The sequence below is a fragment of the Thunnus albacares genome, chromosome 14 (assembly GCF_914725855.1).
Source record: "Thunnus albacares chromosome 14, fThuAlb1.1, whole genome shotgun sequence".
Lineage (NCBI taxonomy): Eukaryota > Metazoa > Chordata > Actinopteri > Scombriformes > Scombridae > Thunnus > Thunnus albacares.
Genome location: NC_058119.1, coordinates 22810571 through 22834819, shown reverse-complemented (window position 1 = coordinate 22834819; position 24249 = coordinate 22810571). Strand labels below are relative to the sequence as shown.

General features: G+C 38.9%; 1 long non-coding RNA gene across 1 annotated transcript; it reads left to right on the top strand.

The window, feature by feature from the left end:
- Window positions 1–2428: 2428 nt before the first annotated feature.
- Window positions 2429–16173, top strand: LOC122997187. The gene is made up of 3 exons (XR_006407172.1): window positions 2429–2511; window positions 3122–3249; window positions 14455–16173. It is a non-coding gene; the product is annotated as an uncharacterized LOC122997187 (long non-coding RNA).
- Window positions 16174–24249: the final 8076 nt, after the last annotated feature.

Below are 24249 nucleotides of genomic sequence, written 5' to 3'. Positions count from 1 at the left end.
TGTGTTTTGTGAGTTTACTCATAATATGGCCAACTCAGTGTGTTAAACTTGCGTCAGAATCACCTAAATATTGCCAACCCAGCACAGTGATCCCATTGAAATGAATAAGTAAATCTGCTGCAGTGCTGTTGTGTGTGGTTGGTCTGTGTGTGTCTGTGTGTGTGTTTGTGCGTGTGTTTGTGCGTGTGTGTGTGTGTGTGCGTGTGTGTACTGGTACACACACGCACATACACACATCTGTCAAATGGAACTTTATTAGTGTGAATAAAACAAGTCCCATTTTGGTGAAAATTTAGTGCTTTGATCCGTTTTGAGTGTCTGAGTTTAGACAGGAACCATGTTCCTCATTAGTGTGTGTGGTTGAGTGTCTGTGTGTCCATCCCTACTCAACGGGACAGACTGTGTCATTAGCCAAAGTGTCATGTCAGCCCTCCGTCTCACTGAGGCTCAGGACCAATTAAAGTGTCAGTTTGGGAAAAAAGTCTTGTGTATGTGTGTGTGTGTGTGTGTGTGTGTGTGTGTGTTGAGGGGAGGATATGGCGGGCATATCAAGGTACTTTGGAAACTATTCCAGGCATAACTGGGAAGAGGGAGGGTATATGTCTCACATCCTTTCTTTCTCATGGGATGGTTCCCAATGCCACAGTCACATAAGGTAGCCTCATTTTAGCAGCTATTCATTATTTTTATTAGCCGCTTGATAGTTTAGGGTAACTGCTCATTTATTGCTCATTACACTTTTTGGTAGAATCTGTGTTTTAAAATTCAGCAGAAATGTAAAAACGACATTATTCCATTTTGGACATTTTCACACCAGGTCCAAACCAGAGTTTAATTCCTTCCTCCATCCAAACCCTCTGGTCTGCCTTCAGACTTGTTTACTGTCCTGAGCCAGTGGTCAGCTTTTTTTCTTTTACTCAGAAAAGTGCAGATTTTTACCATCCATGCCAGGAGATGATGTCGCATATGTTGATGTACACAAGGAAAATACAAGAACAATGAAAGTGCAGGAGGAGCTACATGAGTATGACTGAAAAAATGTCCAGGGGCTATAAAGAAGTACAAAAATGAGCACTCCTCTTCCTACCACTTAACATTGGGCTTTGAAAATAAGGGAGATTTTCCGGGACCCCACCTGACCATTATTTTTACATTATGAAAAGAGTTTCCTCTCTTGGCTCCAGAGATCTAATCACCAGGTGCCTTTACTCTGCCTGCCCTGATGTAATTGAATGGATGGTTAATGTGTTCTCTGTGGCTTCTTTGGCGGCTATGTTTAACAGACCTAGCATGCTGGTTAACATCATTTTTCCGACCATGACTGTTACAACCCTGCTGATGTCGAGGAATAAGGGAAGCAACACACTGCTGATGCAAGTTTTGCCATTTATTGTTTGGCAGGCTGACAATAACAAAAGTTACAAAAGCACAAGCTTTCTGCTCGATAGTTAAATGAGAATAACCGACAGAAAATGGAGTCAAGTGAGGCGAGGAACAAAGGGAAAGGGCTGCGGGTGGCGCCAAATCATAAAAACAAACAAAACAAAACATGCCTCCTAATCCAACAGATCCCCACTGGCTTACTACAGCTGGAAGCAGCTGACAGAAATGAAATAAACTCTAACTGGCTGCGTTGATCTTACCTGTCAAAATAAAACACGTTGGCAGCCACCCATAAGGCCTCATGTTTCACTAGACAGTCAAATTACCTGCATGTGGTGCCGAAGTAAGGGATTTATGAAATAATAATAATAAAAAAAGATCCAGAAACCACAAAACTAGTGTCTCAATCAGGTTATTATTTCACACACCAAAAGACCTAAGCTAACCTCAGAGCTAGCTATCACACAAGTTAATATTACAAGAGGGAGCCACAGAAATGGACTGCTCAGGTTAAATCACAGCCACCCCTGCTATTTGCCTGAGGCGTCTTTTATCATCTTGCGTGATGGATCGACAAAAAGAGGAAGGACCAGCCAAGGACGGGGAAGACTGGGGCACCAACACAGGTGGGCGGTTCGGAGGCATTGCCCAGGGGGGAATCCCTTCGGAGGAGCAGATGACACCCTAATTTACCGAATAAAGACTGCACCACAGTAAAAGGTAACAATATAAAGAGATGTCACAGGAACCTGTAACAAAAACCAACACTAAAACACAAAATGAATGGTTGTTTTCTAACATGTCTTTTGTCAGGAATGGGAGAATATTCTCCCCAGTATTTAATTATTTACACAGAGATTTTTTTCTTTTTTTGCTGGTGTCTCACCTGTTTCGTTAAGATACAGTTTCTGAGGTCAACAACATTTTAATGGCTTAATAAAATATCATGTGAATCAAGTTGTTGTGTAGTGTTAGCGCCTGTATTAAAAGATCTGTAAATCCTTTTAGAGCAGTTTTTCAGTCCTCTACTTTGACCTCTGTTGGAGGGGATGCCCTTTGGTGTACATTTGGATTTGCATTTGGACATTTTGTAAACAGATTGTTCCTTCAAAAATATTTCCCAAAACAGTAAGTCTTCTAGATTAAAGTGTAAATTCCTTACCAGTTTTCCTGCTTTGAATGAACACCTGGGCTGCTCATGGCTGCGTTTCTCTTTCCTCCTTAAACTTTTTCTATCAGTTTTGAATCAGTTGCATCTTATTTACTTTCATCTTGTTTTTCTTTAAACACCATTACATCCTGCAATTCTTCCTCACTTCTCTCCTGGTTCGTTCACTCACTGTCTGGATATTTTAAAAGCCTTCCTTTTAAGAGTCTGACAGAGCACGAAGCAGAACTTTAACTTGTAAGGTGTTAATTACAGTAATTGTGGATGAACGACACACGGTGGGAATACATTAGCAGTCAAGCTATCCAAACTATCAAACTACATTTATATTACTGTAATGTAAAGCAGCAGCACCAGATAAACTGGATGGTTAAACCAACACTAATATCAATTTAAAAATCTGGTGCTGCACATGTCAGTTAATGTCATATCAGCTCTGAACTGATCAATTTGTCTGTCTCGTGAAAGTGGCTCCAGTCTGTCTCCTAGCTTCAGCATGCAGGATTTGTTTGTTTTAAACACTGGTTGCTCTGTATTGACAGTAACAGCTGTTTCTGTGTCTCATACGAGGATACCGTGTTCAAATGGAAAACAAAACGAGCGCTCCTAGAAGCTACAATGGAAACTGGAAGCCAGTCTGAGCTAAGGCTGTAAAGTGATGGACAATCTGTGTAAACGGTCAGGTTGGACTTTGAGAGGTGGGTAAATGGCATTTACATGTTTAGTCTTCACTACAGCCCTGTGTATAACTGTAAAAATAAAAACGAGAAATAGAGATTTACGGGGAAATATCACTAAAACGGGAGCATGGCGGGAGAAGGGGGGAAAAACAGGAGAAACTCGGCAAAAACGGGAGAGTTAACAGGTCTGCTCCTCTTTCACTATTAAAAGCATTCAGGTGGACACCAGTAGGATTTCTTTTTTGTTCATCCAAGTTCAGAAAAAGTTATCTTTTGGGAAATCGCTCCTGAATCTGGACTAAACTGCTGGTGTAACTGCTGATGAGTAGGAAGTGCAGAGACACAGAAAACTATGATGTCTCTTAATCAAACGAGTAAGGTAACTACAGACAAATGCTGAAGTACTGTTATAAAACTTTCTTTTAGATTCTTTGACGTCCTCTCTCAAGCAGTGTATTTTAAATTTTCTAAACAGTCTGTAGAGACCGCAGAGGTTATAAAGGATGCACACAGGTGAATCGAGGTTAATGCAGAAACTGGTTGTTGAGATACCTGTGAGAAGTTGGCATGACAACAGAGACAGAGCTGTACAAAGTAGACAGTATTTGACAACCACTTTGAGAGTGTTTGTTGACTTGCAGATATGTGATGTTGCAAATCGTGAAGAGATATTTAATACACCTTTCTGACTTTGAGTTGACAACCCTATTACAAAACCCACATCTCTCCTCCTCTTCTCATATTTTGAGATCTGTACGGATTGAATAAGAGAAATCAGGAAAGTACGAAGTTCCTCCTGGATTCACCTCATCACTGCACTTCATGAGGGAACATTTGAGATGTGTCAGTACGTTCAGCGAGATCTGATGTGACTGCAAAGCTATTAGCAGCTCAGCCGCCCCTTGTTATTGCCTCTAGTCAAATTTTATATTTCATATGCATTTTCATATATCATGCAGCACATTTGGGGATAGCAACTAAATTCACAGGGGCACTGAGACCTTTTACTGCACTCTATGTGCAGGCTGTGTATAGAATTTGAAAATGTTCTTTTATTTATATATATATATATGTGTGTGTGTGTGTGTTCTTAAATGGGTTTTTATTATCCTCCAGGTGGTACTAGTTTCTCATTAATGTTTTCTTTTGGGTTCATTTGCCTCATGAAATATTGTTCTGCTTTCCACCTTTAGACCAATACTTCAGCGTTAGGTGGAGCAGAGCAGGTGGACCCAAACACAGGCAGAGCAAGAATAACTCTTTATTAGGCTCAAGTGCAGGCACAGCAAAACAAACTGAATAGAACTAAACTAAACAATACAGAACAAAGCAGAGTAGACTGAACAAAGGATCTAACAAAACTGAACTGAAAACCAGGACGAACTACTAATGAGGGAATGAAGTGCAGGTGGAACAGGAAAGAAGCTGATAGGCTGAGGAAGACAGGGAGCAGGGTAGGACTAACGAGGCTTGATGCAGGGCCGGTGTGGAGCACAAGAACACAGAAGGGAATCACAGAAAACAGAAAACACAATATAACCATGCACAAACTGTACCAGAACTCACATGAACACAACTTAAAGTGCACAAGTCATAACGTGCACACACAGCAAAATAAACCTCAAGATACATTGCTGTTGACATGAATAAATCGATAAATCTGTCAAGCGGAGTGGCCTGCATATTAAGGCTGCGTGTAGCATAAAGAAAGACAACAGTTACTCTGAGTTTCAGTTCACTTTTGCACTTAGTTGATTCGAGAGTCAGTGAAGCAAGAAACATTATCTCAAGTGCTCCTTAAATATAACTTGCAACCTCTCTGTCGACCAATCCGTCCTTCTCCCTCTCAGTCCGGTCTTAACAAACAGGGAGAAAGTCTGAGGGCAGCTGGTGGAGGGACATAGTGCCAGACTGGGACAGAACCATATCACTTCAGCATTAAATGCCAAAACATGAAGATCAGCAATCAAAAAAACAAAAACAGGCTAATTAAAAACCTAAAAATAGAATTTGATAGCTTACATTTCCAGTTATTCTTTTACCATTTAATGAGCAACTTTGCAAGAAGACTGCTTTTGGTACGTTCCTTACAGCTCTAATATATGACGTTTTTGACTAAAACTCTTACATTCTACTTCACCTGGATGCCAGCCAGTCCATCCTGTCCTCACAAGAAAAACGACCGTATAGGTCTAAAAATTCAGGCAGGCAAAAACAACCTATAGATATGTTTACGCCATCTAGCAGCCGTAGTAATTATGACCTGTGGAAGTGACGCAGTTCAGATGACGTCAATATAAGGTGACTTGATAAGACGATTTTGCCTTATTAGGAGGAGACAGGTTGGGTAAATGGTAGTTAGATAGTTAGATAGCAAAAAGTGGATTTTGAAGCAGGAGACCACTATTCGCTTCCTGTTTCCAACCACTAGTTGGGACATTTTTAAAAAAAAATGTAACATTGTGGTTTTTGCTGTTGCCATGACAATGAAGGTAACTTTAAGGAAGTTACCTTCATAAGAACCAGGTGGTTCTTATGCCTAAACCTAACCAGACCTTAATCACAGTGTTGTCACATCATGAAACATCATTATTTCTTAACAATGATTTATAACGGTTTTGGAAAGCAGCATATTATGGTCCTGGGGTCCTTCGGCAGTGCATAACTACTACTTGATGGTGTAAACGTAACTATAGGTTGTTTTTTGCTGGCTGAATCTTAGACCTATACTGTCGTTTAATTATGAGGATGTGTTGGCCAGTCACAATACACGTTATCTATGAAGAAGAGACAAAGGGGAAGGAGTCGGAGGAAAGTAATAAGGGCACAGATTTAGATGAATCCAGCTCTGGGAGAATAAATGACATTTTCAGGTCATCCGTGGACACCCAGAGACATCTCGAAATATCAGGTTATAATGACCAGATCAGACTCCAGTGACATGCAGACTGTAGGAGCTGACACAAAAGTCAAAGGCAAAAACACAAAGGTGACATTATAGCCTACATTAATGTTCATGGCAGTTGCTTCTCAGTAGTTCCTCCAGTTCAGTCTATTTTTTCCAACTTTCATCCTCCATTTCCTTTGCTCTCATACTATTTCTCCTCTCTCCCCTCCATGCACACATACAAAACTTCAACTCAACTTCATTTTTCCTTCAACTTAGTATCCAAATTCTTTTGTTTTTGTTTGTTTGTTTGTTGGTTTTTCTGTCTCACTGCTCACATTTCATTGTTCTCCATCTCCATTCCCTTTCCTTCCCTCGAGAACCTCTAGCTGACTCTCTTTCTTACAGTATTTATTTTTTTCTCTCCTCGCTCTGTGCCTTTTCCTCCCTCTCTGCTTCTCTGCGTTATCAATAGACATTAGTTTAAAGTGTTTGATGTCAGTCAGCGGTGTCAGTAATAGATTAAAACAGGAGAGGTGTACAGCACAGAAAGCTATCGATCTGTAGAGTGGAGTCAGATCTGCTCGGCTCAGCAAACATCAGTGAACGCTTTCCACAGTACTGTAGTGTGTGTGTTTGTGTCTTTAAGGGTCAGTGTGTGTGCTTTTGCCCAAAATTCACCTCAGTTTGTAAGAAAAAAAATGTAGAAAAGCACTAAATGAAGTATAAAATAATTAGTCTGGTGGTGCATACTAAAACATTAGCATACACTGTATAGAAAACTGAAAACATCTGTGCATTAAGCTGAGATAGTCAGGTTTAATTATAAAAGTATTTCAGGTGAGTAACTGCTTACAGGAGAGTTTTCATCCACTAATGTGATTCTGTGAGTCTCCCACCAACTTCATATGAGATGTAAAGCTTGGTATTTATTTGTATACTAATTTTTACTGATTTGCAGACTGGCAGACACATTAAAAGTTCAGAATTTAATTAAATCAGACATATAGTATGAATGAACAAATATACTACATGTGTTTCTCTGATCCATCCATGTTTTTCCTGCTCTCGTTCTTTCTTTTTTTTTTTTCTCCCTGCAAAATTCAATAAAGATCTCCACCATCTGTGTTTGTATCAATAAACCAGAGGTGGAAAAATGTTTGTGAATAGCCCTCATTTAAGAGACTGATTGCCCTCCGAGCACAGACCGGAGCTTTTCTTCCACTTCACTGCAACAGGTGGTCATAGCAACAGCAAGAATAGGAAGCATATCAGTGAGTATTACAAGTGAATAATGTGACTTTTCGATTACTAGTGATCTCAGTCTAAGAATGATCAACATCCACTGGTGTGAGAACTTGAAAGCCAATTTCAAGCAGACATGTTGCACTGCGGCATCAAACAAACGCTCTCAATGCTTTATCTTTTGCTGTGCTATTCTGCTGCTCCAGACATTTTCAAATTGTTGATAGTAATATGTTCACCATCACCACTCTGAGTCAGTGCCTGTTTATTATTGTCAAGCCCCATTTCTCCTCTTGAGCTCAGCTTGCAAGGTTTGTGCTTGCAAGGTCATATTCTAGTTGTCAAATATACACATACATCCATCATAAATCCATTTGAACATATTAAATCCATTCATATACAGTTGGCTGACTGTAATGAAAGTTTAGACAAGTCTGTTATACCAGAGTTCAAGAAATTAGACTAGATTTTGTAAAGAAACAAAGCAACAAAGCCCAGTCATATTACATGTTTGTTGTGCAAAAGGTGCAGAGAAAGACTTGTGGGGTAATAATAAAGACAGATTATAAGATGAATCACTTGGAAATTTCAAATTTGCTTCCCTTTTCAGCTTTAGGAAAGAAGGTTCAGCTAAAGGTCTGATGCTTTGATAGGTGTTAAAACATCTTTGGCCCCTATTGTTGGCTGCTAGGGTTGTAAAAAGAACCAAAAAAAAGCTCAGCACATATATCCAGTTCTCAGACCAGTTTCTGAAAATATTAACTTCAAAATAATACTACTTGTCCATAAATCATTGAACAGCTTAGGTTCAAAATACTTACCCGAACGTCTGAACCACTACCGACCCTCCAGACCGCTCGGGATTACTTGTGGTTTCCAGGATTAAACTTAAAACTGGCTATGCTGCTTTTAGTTATTATGCTGCCAAACTTTGGATCAAAATGCCAGAAGACTTGAGACTAGAAACAGGGTTGAGCATTGTTAAATCTAAACTCAAGACTTATCTTTTTACAGTTGCTTTTAACTAATTTATTTATTTGCTGTTTACATGCTACTCACTGCTTGTTCGTACTTGTTTTTCTGATTTCTGTGGAGCACTTTGGGTCACCTCATGCAGTATAAGGTTACTGTCTAAATTTTCCTTGCCTTGATGAAGGTGTAAGTCGAAACGTTGGGCTTTGATTCAGCACAGTGTAGTTTAAATAAAGAAGAAGGTGATGAAACGAACAAGTCTGTGTGTGTGGTCCTCCTCCCTCAACATGCTAAAAAAAATCTTCAACGATTCAAATGAGAAAAAGGTTGTGTGAGCTGGTTCAGAATTGGTAGAAGAAGATAGTTGTAGGACAGACACATATATCAGGCGAGAGGAGGAGAGAAATGAGGAGTGTGTTTTTGTCAGGTGTATTAAGGCACATAGACTCAGAAGAAAAAAGATTATGAAGACAGAAGAGAAAGCAGCTGAACAGAGGAACTGTGTGTGGCCCGAAGCAGTTCTGCCTTTATGAAAAAAGGATCAATTTCTTTACTTTTCTTCCTCCTGCTTTCTTTTTATTGCCTTCATCTCTTTTATTAACAAAGGCATCTGTCTGTCTTCTCCATTTCTCCAGTTATCTCACATCATTTTTATATTTTATGTATAGCTCTGTCTTAACCTGTCTCAGTGTATGTCTGTCATACCCAGTATCCCCTGGATTTACATCTATATCGGGCAATGCCGTACTCTACAATTTATGTGCAGTGCCAACATTTAGTGCTAATGCAAGAAGCCCTTGTGTGCCCAGTATATGGCATAAAATTAAGTCCTTAAGTTGCCAAACCTTAACCATAGTTTATTTTCCATAACAATGATCTTATGACCATGATCCGTAACTGCAGCCATATCGTAGTTATAATTCCCAGATATTATAAAGCGATAATTTTTTTTAAAAAATTTAAAAGTTCCTATCTGCCAACGTCTCTCTTCTCTGTCTCAAGCTGGGAGGATGCTGTCCCAACCCCAGTGCCCCATTTAAAAATGATTTCCACCCACAAATTGCAGATAAATTTGAGAGTCCTACAGTCCTCTCTCATGCTCATGCAGGGTTCACAAGCATTTGGTTAGCTAAAAGTGTCAAAATTAATGCGAGAGGAAATAATCTCATGTTGCAAGTCACAGTTTGTCAGTTGCAAATTTGATGAAATGGGCCCCAGAATCACAAAGTTCCCACATTGCACAGGGATACTATGCAAATATGCCCACTTCCTCCCCCCCGTTCTCTCTCAGAACTGTCAGCAGTCACCTCTTGAATATCAAAATAATTTTTTTTCTTTAACCTTTTTGGTTTATCCAGGCAGATTAGAATGAGTACTGTGCTCTTTTCAGCAACAAAGTGCTTAAAATAGACAAAATTCTCATATTTATCCTTCGGTAGCTGCCCAGTACGACCAGTCTTCCATCCTAAGCAGCTTTACAGGGGCAAAGGTGTTCATGGGACAAAACTTTCTCCATCTATTACCAAGTTGATCTCATGTTTCAAAGCAGCAACCTGTTGTTAGTATACATAATGATGTAGACACCTTAGTTCACTGGGTTAAACAAGAAAAACCTTTCAACATATTGCTTACCTGTGACCAAGGGCTGTGTAAGTAAATGACATTTAACTTGAGTTTGGAAGGACATGTGATAAATGAAATTGTATTGATCCCTTAAGTGAAGCTAAGCTTTATCTCACTCCTTCTTCCCCTCAGCGCATGAACATAATCAATACAACTAAGTTAGCTGTGTCACATGGTACGGCTATTTTCAAATACAGGAAGACTGAGGTTGAGATCGTTTATTTAGTTCTCACCCGCTGTATATGGTCTTAAAAAAATGTTTTAAATTACAGCTATTTAATTTTTTAATTATATAGCTGAGTTACAGTTTTAAACAGTCCTGTTGAAAAAAAACATTACAAAATTTAAAAAAAAAAGTTACTGACCTTACACCATTAATGACAACACAAAGTAGAGAATAGAAACGTTGGGAGCAGCTGTACACATCTCTCACAATGATAAAATGAACCCAGTCTGGCCTTTCGCTGTGGCATTAACATGATGATTCTGAACTTTCAGTGACCTTCATCAGGACTGCCCAGTGAAATTAAAAGCTACTGTGTTAGTAAAGTTTTACTTACAAATTTCAAGTGGATCACGCCGATGAACAGTGTTCATAGCGTGACACCATGTTAAAGACACAGAGAGCCTCAGGTTCGATACCTTCAAGAGACAGCGGCGTGTTGTATCCTGCTGATGTCCTTGAGCACAAAAAGATAAGTTGAAAGTCCCTCATTTTTTTTCATCATTTAGTCATCATTTACACTTGTTTACTGAAAAGAAAGTAAGGTTCAAAGTTCATTTTAATTGTCATTTTACAATGCAGAATCGCACTATGAAATTCAGTTATAGCCCCCTCCACTCTCACACATAGACACTGTATACATACCACTAAAGAAGAAATTAAATGGGAAAATATATTATATATATGTACACAAGGAATATACAGTTACATACAGTACGTACATATAAATAGAATAAATATATACCCACACATTGTTATAATATGTGCAAAATAAATATGATATGAAAGTTATAATGCAAAAAAAAAACCTTGAAGTAGTAGTAGGAATGAGGATAGGGCAAAGGTGATGGTATGTAATGTGCATAAGAAGAATAAAAATATGTCCCTCTATAAACTATATCCCCTCTTTTGGAAATATTTCCTTGTTTTATTGCACTTGGGGTTCAAAATTGATGCAACAAAAGCAGATAAGCTGACTTTTAATCTCTAGTATTGTTCAAGCTCCAACAATACTGGATCCTGCATTTCAAACCCCACACCTCCATTTTGTAACTTTCTGTTTAAATATCCAAAGCCGCGATAAACCTGATATCATCAAACTTTGTGAAAGCTGTCTCTAGAACCACAGGAGACATTATGCTATTTTCATGGGCTGAGAAAATAATCCATGTGGTGAGGTGACTGAATGTCAGGTTATGAAAGTATAAATCTACAGCATGCTCATAATAACAGATAGGTCCATCGCTTGTTGTTGTCCTTGGCTCTAAATATAAGGTTAGTAGACAGGTTGTGTACGTGTCTGTGTGTACAGGTATAGCCATGTGTGTGTGTGTGTGTGCATGTTTCCATTCTTCAGCATTGTCCCAGTCTCTCGCCCTTTATCTGTTTGATGAGTCAGCGTCAGACACACTAGAGTAGATACCGTCTACCCCCTTATTGCTCCTTTTTTTCCATCCCTCCTTCTTTTTTTTTTTAAAACCAGAATTGCAGGGTTGCCATTTCAGCTGTTAGACTCCAAGCATTTTGAACAAACTGAGGGATAACAGAGATTTCCTAATCCTTAAAATTTCATATTCTGTTTTCTTTTTTTCTCTCTTTGATCTTGACTTTGTCTGTTTTCTTTCACTAACGCTTCCAACATTCTCTTTCCTGTATGTCTATCCACCCCTGTGTCTGAATCGGCTGGAAAATTTCATCAGGACCTTCATGTGCATGCACACACACACACACACACACACACACGAGAATACTGAGAAATGCTTACCACGCAGGATAAAAGCACTCAAGTGGATTCTAGGAAAGATTTAAAATTACCCTTTCAAATCTCTTCTATTTTTTATCTAAAGCTATTAAGTGTTATGCTGCTCATGATATATTTCAACATATCTGTGCTGTAGGCTACTTCACTAAAATACACTTTATTTACTATTTTCTTGTATACTTTTGTAAATTTTGTTTTAAAATCACAGGAAGTTGTTCTCAAACATTCAAAGACCATTTCATGTTTTGGTATTTCAGTTCTTCTGTACATTTAAAGTGAGAGGAAAAGCAGAACAAATGTGAGTTCCTCCCACTGCCGTTACGAGCAGTCAGACGTAAAGAGGTGAAGGGTCAGAGCTACGGTGCCCTGAAAGGTGCCAAAAAGAAAAGTGCCAAAAAAGGTGAGAAATTAGAGCTGAGTTAAAAGTGGAATAGACATTTTTATTACAGAAAATTACATCAGGTTGATATCAGACGTGGTGAGATTTTCAGTGCTGTGTCAATGTCGTTACTGTCACTTCAGGACTTTGAAACATTTCCAACACTATAAAGTCAGTTCACAGAACAAAAAAATTGGGGAAAAAAAGGTAGAAGTTTGTCTTGGCTGAACTTGGACAATAAGCACCTGCAGGTTTTAACAAAATTATTACAGCTTCTGTCAAACCAAAGCTACTGGGAACGATTTAAACTGTGTGTTAAAGACGGGGTAATTAATCACTGTGTATGCCAAGATGTTGTCTTCATGTTTTGCCAGATTTGAAAAAGCTGCATCCCACTGTGAGATATTATGAAGTTTCCTATTTCAGTTTTCTCATATCATCTGGACGTTTTTAGTGCAGTTTGCTTCCAGCTGATAACAAAGCCAACAGGCACACTGGAGGTGAGACCTTAAAGTCATTTAAGTGAGAGAGACAAATTGCTCTCATAACTCTAACCAATCTTCCTGTAGATCAGTTAGTTTTCTGACAGAGCTATGGCCTCTGTTGACCTTGCTCTAAATTGCTTATAATTTTGAAGATCTAGGAACAGAAGCTCATTTTTGTTGCTGCTGCTGCTGCTGTCCTGATGTGAAACATAAGCTTAAAATCATTCACACACACGCTGAATGCTACGACAAGGGTCTGCTACCCTTCAGATTGTAAGCGTGCACACGCTTTGAATGCCTAAAAGTACACACAAACACACGTTATCCACACCTCTTTCACACTAAACAGGAATCTCAGATGTGTGTGACATTCTTGAAAGCTGTGGCGTGAGCAGTTTACCATGTGACAAACATGAAAACCGACCTGCCAGAGAGAGTTCTCGCGGGGCCTTGCAGGTGTTGTGTTTTTCATGGTGAATTCATTTATCCTCTAAAACACCATCACAACCTCTTGCCGTCATTCTCTCTTGAATAGTACTCCCAAACAGACATTTTTTTTTGTCTTTTTTTAAACCAAAAGTTAAAATTCCATTAATAAAGGTTGTATTTCTGTGATAATGGTTGGAAATTAGTCTCAATAAGTGCTGATGTTAAGAAGGTATAACTTTGACCATGTTCACCATCTTAGTTTATCATGTTAGCATACCAACATTTGATAATTAGCACTAAATACAAAGTACAGCTGAGGCTGATGGGAGTGTCATTAGTTTTGCAGATATTTAGTTATAAAGCAAAGTAATGGACGAACTTAACTTTTGACCTGATAATGGTGCTAGATGAAAGGTCGGGGGATCGAAGTGATTACAATTCATCCTCTGGGGAATGTCTGCACCAAATTGTATGGCAATCTATGTAGTTGTCAAGATACTTCATTAGAAAGCAAAAGAGTCAACTTCATGGTGGTGCTACAATAAAAGTCAAGGATAACCACAGTCATTAGAATATATTTCCTGGAAATTAATATCTGTATCTAGTAGATGTTGAAATATTTCACTGAATAGGTGAAAACCTTGACCTGATGATGGCGCTATAGAAAAAAAAAAATCAGACAGCCAAAGTCATTAGAATTTATTCCTTAAACGACCTTGAATATCTGTAGTAAATGTCATGGCAATCAATCTAATAGTAGTCAAGATATTTCACCTTGTACCACAAATGTCAACTTCACTCAGGCACCAGAGGAAAAGTATAGTCAAAATGTAATCAAAGTGAGAAGGCTTCATCCTCTGGGCACCATTAATATCTGTGCAAACCGACCCCCCGATCAACCTCTAGAATGACTAAAAATGTACACTTAGTACATTATGTAATATCGTCTTTCAATGAGAGGCTTTTTTTAGTGGTCCACTGTAGCAGTAAATGAGTGTGATTTAATTATCTTGCTGTGCTTCATGGCTTATCCTGAACACAGAAAGAGGCATTTCAACATGTCACACTGCCGTGAGGGGAATGTTAGCCTGGGCTCTCTATGTGAGCTGCATGTTATCGAGCCCTGCAGTGTCATATTTCTCTGTGTCTTCTGTGTGTGTGTGTGTGTGTGTGTGTGTGTGTGTGTGTGTGTGTGTGTGTGTGCATCTTGATTCCCAGGAGGTGGGTCTGTTGGCTGGCAGAGTTGCCCAGTTGTCGTCACTGTGCCTGGGGCAGCCTCTGGGACAATCTGGCCTCTCTGGAAGATCCTCCGCTGGAGCGACATCAGAGCTGTCTTGCAGGAGGAAAACCAAAGAGACGAGGACGCTTTGAGAACAGCCAGAGCTGTCGAAACAAGAAACAATAGAGCATTGAATCGGGCAAATCCCAGTTCGTAGGGTGTCCTGGTAGAAGGCTGGAGGCACATAAATCCAATAATGCAATCTGAATGGTTAAATATATGCAATATATGTTCAAACAATACATAAGACAGCTGTGCTTTATTGGCTGTTCCCGCAGGAGAAATGAAGCTAGTGAGTGACGTCTCCTCCTCTTGATTGACAGAAAGCTTTAACTCAGAACTCAAGTTGGTAGCTATTGTACAAATGCTCTTGAAGGTGTTCTCAGTACAGCTGGTGTTATTGTCCTACAGCTCACACCTGTTGCATCAATCTCAGCATTATGATTACGTGGTCTCAGATTTTACTCTTGATTTAAAAGTTTCGTAATGTATTCTGGCACTCTTGAAACCAAACGGCAAAGTCAAACCTCAACTAAAGTTGTTGATTGAAAATGTTTCAGGTATTTTCGAAGACCTACATGCCTGTTGCATCTATTAGCGATTGACTGCTCTGGGGTAGCTGGAAATATTAGTGTTATTCTTCACTGGAGATGTCACACCCACATATACACATTAAAACTGTGATAAAAGGAATATCATATCCTGCTCAAGTCAATATGACCAAGACCTCTGGGAAATAACCAGCCTCATAAAAACCATCTGTTTGTGCTTCCAGTCACCAGCAGATTAATGAGATGTGGTAAAATGGCTCATCATTATTGTCTCATTACCACCTTGATTCAACTCGAGAGGCAGAGGCTGCTTGAAATTGTCAGTACCTGTACTGACTTACAGAAAAAGTTGTGAAGACTTCCAAGGTGCCTCTCAGGAGAACAAGCCAATCGCCAAGTTTAAAATTCTGTAAACTGATTTTACAATCTGCAGCGTGAGACAGTTTGGTTTTAATATCTGGGTCACTTCTGACAGAAATCAGCAACTATGGCATCGGGTTTGGTTTACAACTTCAACAGTGAAGCATATTGAATTCATTACCACTCTGACTTGCACCTCTGACTGGCTTTTTTATTGGTATTGTAGTGTTCTTAGCCACCCACCATGCCAAAATCACAGACAGAACATGAGTTCTCAGAAACAAAGTTGAAATAATTGAAACTGGTGGTCATAATATAAATCTACAGGATTGTTACATTGTCTGGGAGTGTCCTGAGTTTCTATGTTAAGTAATATTGAAGATATCGTTTACAGAAAATGTTTAAATGGGCATACAGAATGGGGAAAATCTCTTCCATTGGCCACTTCGGATTTGAAACTCTATTTGAATGATTACATTACCAACCCTTCAGTCTCCCAAATCTCTGGAACAATGACTTTAACTTTGAGTTGTAGATACAAAATGAAAAATGGCTCTATAACTGCATTTTAAACTCAATAAGAAACTGGTTTTGGTGAAGAGTATTTCCATCTTTGAAATTCAAAAGTAAAGACCAATGACAGCTGAGTGTTACATTCATCCAGTCAGGTTTAGAAATGGTTTGTGTTGGTGGAACAAGCTGTGAATCTTCTATTGTTCAGCTTCTGTAAAAGGTTTTGCCTGAATAAATGCCTACTTTATATTGCCTGACCATGAAGTGAATGGTGTGAATTGACATTGTGGTTTAAATGGATCGTGCAATGGACCCTGAAAGAATGCACAAAGTATTAAGAGTTCATGTTGGAGCAAGCAGACAAAGAATTGATATTGTATACTGTTCTTACACTACAATTCAAGCAGCCCTGACAACTGCTGAAGACATAACATTTTTTTTATTATATATAAAAAACATCTGAATTCGTGTTGTAGGAGAAATGTGTCTCAATCACATTTCATTCTCTTCTCAGTTACCAGAAATTACAGGTTGGAGTTTGTGCACAAGTTAGTCGAGAGACGTTTTCTTGATACGGCAACAAAGGATTTGACAGCAGCACTGATGCTACATACTGTTCTTGAAATTAAAGGTCTCTGCAGGTAATAGAGAATGAAATGGCAATTTCAGGAATACTTGCCCTGCAAAGCCTTCTGTGATTCAGATTTTACTCTCTGGGGCTATTTTGTATCTGCCAGAAGAGAATGTCTGCCATGTCTGCTTACTGGCTGGAATTACATTATTGTCTGGAAGCCGTGGCTAAAAGCAGTTTCCTTAGAGGCTTAGTTGATTTAGGCCATGTAACTGTGGCATCTCAGTCCTGTCAAATACACTCTCCTCTATCTGTCCCACCAGTATTTTTTAAAAGACCAAAAATTCTTAAATGGCAACCATACAGACTCATCTGATCGACTGTTTTTCTGAATATTCTCTTAACACTTTATATGGGAGAGTATGACTAGTCACTTTGCAACCAGCCCTCCTGCTCTGATTTGGCAATGGAGGTCTACATATCTCAATAAGTCACTTTTTAACTGCACAGTTTACATTTATATATTTTGTACTTCACTTCGTTCACACAATCTAAAGTATTTGGACACTTAGCTGAACTGTAAATGGTTGTTTTAGTCCAGTGCAAACCACTATAGCTGAAAAATTGATCCAATTTGAAGCAATAAAGGCAATTTAAGGTCGGACTATTTCTATGGCAATTGCATGTTAATGTTAATGATATTTAAAAGGAGTCAATATGATATTCTTCAGTACAGGAGGATACAAGTTTAAGACCTAAACACACACAGGCTACAAATCCCAGGATCCCACAGATATTTTTTTCCCAGGAAATGAGAACAGATTTAGTCATTTCCTCATTTCCATTACCAACTCTATTGGTGATCTTTTTCACTACAGTAGGTTAGTGACTTCATATAAATTCAGCTCCACCCCACCTCAACCTGATGAGCAGACATTTAATCAACTAACATAACTGAAAGTGATTCATATATCTTTTAGGACAAATTAAGTGGGGTTGCAGTGAATATATACAATATTTGATTGAGATTTAGTGCAGACATTTCTCATGATGGTAACAGGTGGTGGTATTTTAATAGCCTGACCTCTCTCCTTCTCTTGTCACTTACTCTTTTTTTCTAGCTTGATCTCCCAACCTCAATTTGCTTTAGTTTTTCTTATTCTTTCCGTCCATCAGTCTTCCTCTTTCAGCCCATCCTCCCAAGAAAAATGACAGCATAGGTCTAAAATTCAGGCCGGCAAACACAACCTATAGTTACTTATGTGATATTTCTATTATCCTCAGTATTCATCCCACTTCTTCTCTATACCTCAGCCTGTGCGAGTGTGTGTGTCACAGCTCAGCGGTACATATTTGACCTGGCTGCTTCATGTAGTGGGAGTGATGATAAGAGATGAAAGAGAGGGCGATGATGGGATACTGAAGACAAAAAGAGACAAAAAGAAAAAGTAGTGATAGGGTAAGTTAACATGGAGAAGCAGTCAGTCAAAAAAGAAAAACAAAGAGAGCAAATTTGAAATTTTTGAAATTGCATGCAGTAATGACAACCTGTCACTTTAATGAGAAATTACAATGTATATGAGGAAACATAGGGTAGCATACTGACAGGAAAGCTTGATTGTTGCTATTGTCACTTAATCATTGTCCATGATTTTTATTGTTTTCACGTTAAAGTGCTTTTGTGTTTTCATTTCCTGGAAAAGCATCTGATATTGAATGGAAGTGTGAAAACGGAGAAACAGGAAGTGGAGAAGAGGATGACGAGGAAGAAGGGATGAGGGGAGGAGATTAAAATCTGCATCTGTCGGAAAGACAGACAAAGGACTTACTGTGGGAAGACATACACCCATTCTCTGAGTCACTACCTCCACTGCACACACACGTATACACACACTCTACTGTGTACATTTTAGCCACAGGCCACAACCCTTATTTACTAAACTCCATCTGCAGTTTTGGTATATGGAGGTATGTGTGTATGAGTGTGTGCAACTATACTGATAGCACAATGCTATCAGTGGGAAAAACGCGTACTCTCTATCAGTATGGGTGTACACACATACACATGCACACACAGCCACAGGCTAGAGTTTTTGAGCTGACTAACTTTGGCTCATCACAGTTGCTTCAGCCTCAGCAGAAGACCTGCTCTCTCTCTATCTCTATCTCTCTCTCTCTCTCTCTGCCACACACACACACACGCACAGACTACAGCTTGCATGACAGTGGTGTTAACATTGTGTCAAACTATGTGTGTGCAGTGTGAAGCTTTCGTGTTTTCTCATAGCATGTCACCATGCAGAGGGCAAAACACCATGACAAGAGACAATGATGATGATTAGGTTAGAGTGGGTAGCCACACACACACACACACACACACACACACACACACACACACAGACGTACTGTGACAAATATTCATACAACTCCCACATGTACAGTATACAACTCATCATTCAAACACATACATTTTCCCACTGATATTTGTGTGCAAAGCCTGTAATACTGACATGATAGCTGATACTCCAGAGGTTTTAATGTAGATGTAGATGTGTAGGCAGCCGGTATTTTCTCACAGTATGTTGTGAGGAAGACATTTATCATTCATTCAAGGCAGTGTAGCGTGATTCATAACGTATTCATGACGGTGGAGACATCACCAACAAAATGATGAAGGTATGGTTCAGATATTATGTGGGTTAATGAATGTTTTTCACTCTGATTATTCTTCCCTCATTTATCAAAAGGTGGAATTTCCTTCACTTGTCATTCGCTTGGTCATCTTTATCCTCAGATCATGAGTGTTACTGCTGCTAAAGCTTGTTTTCTTTAGTCTGAACCACATTGAAACTAGTATAGTTCGGTAAGAGACATTTATGTCAAGGAATGACCATTTATAGCAAATAGTTATATAGATAAATTTGGCAGAAAAGGCTCTGATGTTTGAGGGAGCTCTCAAAGAGTCAGGGATGATAATATTGCTTAGAGAGCTAATCCCCCTAATAAACATAAATGAACATTAAATCTTAGTTAAAATCAACAGCATATGAAAAACCCCATAAAGAGGAGGTGGGGGCGGTGAAGGGAGCTGTAGCAGCAAACTGCATTGGCAAGAGCACAGTTGGCTGAATGAACTGTGACATTGTCAGGTTAAAATGTCCGCGGTGTACACCTGTATGAATGTGATTGGATGTTACCAGCCACACAGCTGTGGATGAGTCAGTGATTGTGAAGCATATTGAAAAACAGCTGCGGCCAATCAGCTGTAACAACGATTTGGGTGCCTGAACTGTCTGAACTAATGCTTTGCTCCATCTGTGGCTGATTTCATTAGTTTTGCAGGTATTTGATCATAAACCAAATTATCTAGACGAAAAGTCAGGTCATCACCAAAGTTATTGCAGTTCACGCTGAGAGGAACATGAATGTTGTGCTAAATCTCATTGTTATCCTGTTGAGATATTTCTACTCAAGCACAAAAACGTCAGCCTCATGATGGTGCTGTCAGAGGATCACCAAATCACATTACAGCTGCATTTCTTTGTACAATTCTGTATTGTACAATGACAATAAAGCTGAAGCTTGAATGTTGAAAACTATCTTGTAAATGTTAAGATATATTTTACTGGATAAGTGAAAACTTTGACCTGCTGGTGGCACTGGAAGAAAAGTCATTAGGCTTCCTCCTCTGGGGTCCATGCATATCTGATAGCTTTGTGTTTACGCACAGTTACAGGGAGTGAGGAGTGCATTAGGTCTATACAATCAAATGTCTGAATTAAACATCATCAAGCTATAATAGTATCTATAATTATCACAGACAAACTCAAGAGAGATTTGTTTAGAATGATGGTATTACTTTTGAGAATAAATAAGACAATATCTGCTGAGATTGTGGATTATTTAGAGAATGATTATTTCCACAGTGCATAAGAGACTACTGAGGGATCTGTCAAAACAAAACTTAAGGCATTTCAGCTTTAATAGAGGTAGGCAGTGAAACAAGAGCAAAATAACTCTAGCTCAACCATTTCTTCCAAACACTGAAAATGACTGCCAGTTAATGAAACCCCTACCCAGAAGGAATTTAATATTAAGAAACAAATATAAGGGAGAGTAAAGGCCATGGACAAAGATTTCTCAGACAATGTCAAATCTGACTACTTCAGTTGCAAAGGGGTTTGTGCTGATGAGGTCAGTAGTGCTTTGTTGCTATGCTGCTATGCACCACATTACACAGCACAGGGCCAGACTAGCAATCATCCCATTGGTCTCTTTAACCGAAGAACTTCAGTTGCAGCTACTTAAGTCTACTTAAGCTAGATGTATATTTATCCATGCTACACATAGGCAAATGTGCATTGTGGCCACTCTGAGATGTTTGCGTGTTTTTTTTTTCTTTTATACTTGTATGTAAAATGTTTGTTTGTTATATCCCCACCTCTCTCCACCAAATATTAGTCTACATTCACATATAGCAAATTGTAAAAGGAATAGATAAGATAAGATCAGAGGGGATGGTGCAATAACAAGAAGCATTGGTAAAAAAGCAAGATATAATAAATTAGTAAACAGTAAAAAATAAGATATAGTAAGTAGATAGATTTAACGGTTGAATTCACATGATCTTTTTTATTCTTACACAAATAAAAATGTAAAAATTAGACCATGAACTATAAATGAGTATAGAGTATAGTATTAATAAGGGTTAGGGTTAAGGTTAGGGTTAACCGTAACCCTAATAAGATTGTGTGAAAAATGTATAAACCGGTGCATTCACCTCTGTCATTCACCCTTCCTCCTCACTTTTTTTTTGTCCGTATGTATAGTAGGCTTGAACAGCGCACTGTTACCTGACTCATGCTCACGGTGAATCAGTTAGATCAGGGTTAACTGATACAACTGTGACATTAACCCTGCAAAGTGGAAGCTAATTCTGCTCACGAGGAGAGTAAAACTACCCTCAGGCTAAAGTCAGGGTTAGTCAACTTTATTCTGACAGACTGTGAACCCAGTCTGCCAGAAGCCATGAGCTTTTCAGAATAAAGCTGCCTTCAAGTGATAATCCCTCAGCCAGTTAGTCAGGAAGTGATGCGTTTTATATTTCTGGTTTGTGTATAATAAGCAGAGGATGAACTGGTGTGCTAGCATGAGCTGTATATCAGTCCACCACGCTTACAAAATTACCGAACTAATCCACACAACAGTAATATCTTTTCCTGGAGCCCCACGGTTCCTGGTTGTCTTACAAATTTGGTCTGTACATACAGCGTGTCATTATCTGCGATTGCATGTGTAAACATAAAGGAGAAGAAAAGACGTGTGAGACAAACAAAAAAGAAATAGGTGTCTTCTCTCTCCTCTGTGATGTATAGCTCCATGCTATACCGAGGGTAATGTGAATTACATCTTAATCCATAGGGACTAGCGTCAAAGCTAACAGAGCACACAATAGCTGTCAAAAGTACATATGTGCTTAACGTGTGTGTGTACTGTGTGGCATTTTGGTAGGTGGAAGAAATCTACAATAAATGTGTTGTGTGTTTCTGATGCATGTCTCAGGTGTGCGCATTTATCAAAGACGCAGACAGGCTGAGTATTTGTGTGTGATGTATGAGAGGGAGACTGATTCTGTCAGATGTCAGAATGAATGTATTTGTGTTTGTGCTTTCAGCCTCTCTGTCATGCATAAAGTGAGCAACAAAATTGGCAGATATGATCTATGTTTGTCTTCATGTGAGTGTGTATGTATACTCTATGAAATGCATACATTGCGTAATGTGGGAAGCATTATACATCAAACAATCGGCTGCTGTGACGTGCATGCATACTGTGAGTGTAACATTTGTTGACATCACATATCAAGGCATATTTTGATGTAAGCTGACTGTGTGTATGTCATTTTATTTTGTTTGTGTGGAGACATTTCCATATAAAGAATTGTCAGTAGGAGCTCATATGATAAACGTGTTTATCATAAAAGCACAGATCATGCTGAGTCAATAGAAAGAGGCTAAGTAGGGCATGCTTAGAAAACATTAAATAATCAGACACAAAACTTGCATCGGACTGGCTTGAGACTTGCTTTCTCCATCTGCATTGTGAACTTCAAAATCCAGCTCTGTTTATGTGACATTAGTTACATTTAATAGCTTCTGAGGGTAAGGCTGGTGGAGGTTTAGGCTAGGCGAGTCAGATGGGGGGCATCAAACCGTTTTCTTTTGCCTTCATCATCTTACTTCCTAAATCCTGGGATAGAAGTAAGGTTAGGAAAGTAGTCTTGAGGGCAGTCAGACAGAGTTAGAAACGGTCACATAATCCCAGTCTAAGAATTTTCTAACTTTTCTGCTTCTGATGAGATTAGTGAGACTGTGTGTCTGAGAGAGAAACTGTGAAAGCAAAACAAGCTGTGTCTGCGTACAGTAGGGGGTTGGGGAATGTCTAATTTTCCAGTCAAGACATTTTCAGCTGTAATTGCATGTTGGGTCCTGATTGACATATTGAAAGGGCAAGAAAACAAAAAGGAACACCCCCTACTCCCTTTCCCATTACAATAGCCTTTTCTTTTATTCCAGCCTACAATACTTTTTGGTAAACACTGTTGTTAGAGCTAGGTCAAATTTAAGACTTTAGAGTTTGACTGCAGGGATTGGTTGCCACTTTTAAAGTTATTTAAAGGGGACGTATCATGCTCTTTCTAGGTCTATATTTTTATTCTGAGGCTCCACCGGAATATCTTTGCATAATTTACAGTTCAAAAAACTTAAAATTTATCTTATACTGGCTCTTTATGCAGCCCCTCACTACAACCCTGTTAGAAACAGGCCGTTTTAGCTCCCATCTCTTTAAGGCCTGTCTCCTCCCACTCTCTTCTGATTGGACAGCCTCTGAAAGCTGCCCCTCGCCAGACTTCCACCAGCTCCAGAAGCTACGTAAACAAACAGTAGTGATTGGATTTCACTTTTTTATCGTTCTTTATTCAAAATGTCTACTTCTCAAATACATCTGTACATGTTTGAGCTGAAATCCAAAATATGTGAGTGAACATTGCAAACAATGCATAGAACAACCTTAGCAACAAAGACTACGGAACAGATGGCCATTTGTGGGCATGCACAAACAATTTGACATCGGTTTGATGGGGAAGTAGAAGTAACTTTGCAACCAAACTGTTCAGAGCAGGCTGAAGCCTGGGCTTTTTTATATACCTTCATCTCAAGTTTTGGAACTTTGACCAAGTTTAACATAGACATCCAACATCATACAGTATGTGTGCATGTAACAGAAATTCACAAAAAGCATGTTATGTCCCCTTTTAATATTATGATTAACATTCTTAGACACACAACTCCTAAGATATCTAGAAGTACAGAGTCAAAGGAAACAGGCTGTCTTGTATTTTTTGATTTAATGGAGACGATTTCATCAGAGGCCACTAGAATGCCTGTGACTCCCCACCGGTCAATTCAACTGATGAATCCTCTCGGACGAGTAGAAAATTAAATTGTCTTTAAGAATCAACAGTAACTCCATCTGGCTTTTATTTAGTACTTCAAAATCATTTAAACCCTTGTAATTATTTGTCACAACCACTGCTCACTTGAGGACGCTCAATATCTTCTTGAAAGATTCACTCACCCAGCAAGAATGAACAAAGTGGCAGCTTTAGAAAGACAGGAGTTGTGATTTGATGAACTGAAAACTGGAGTACAATGATATAATCATGCAGTCATATTATT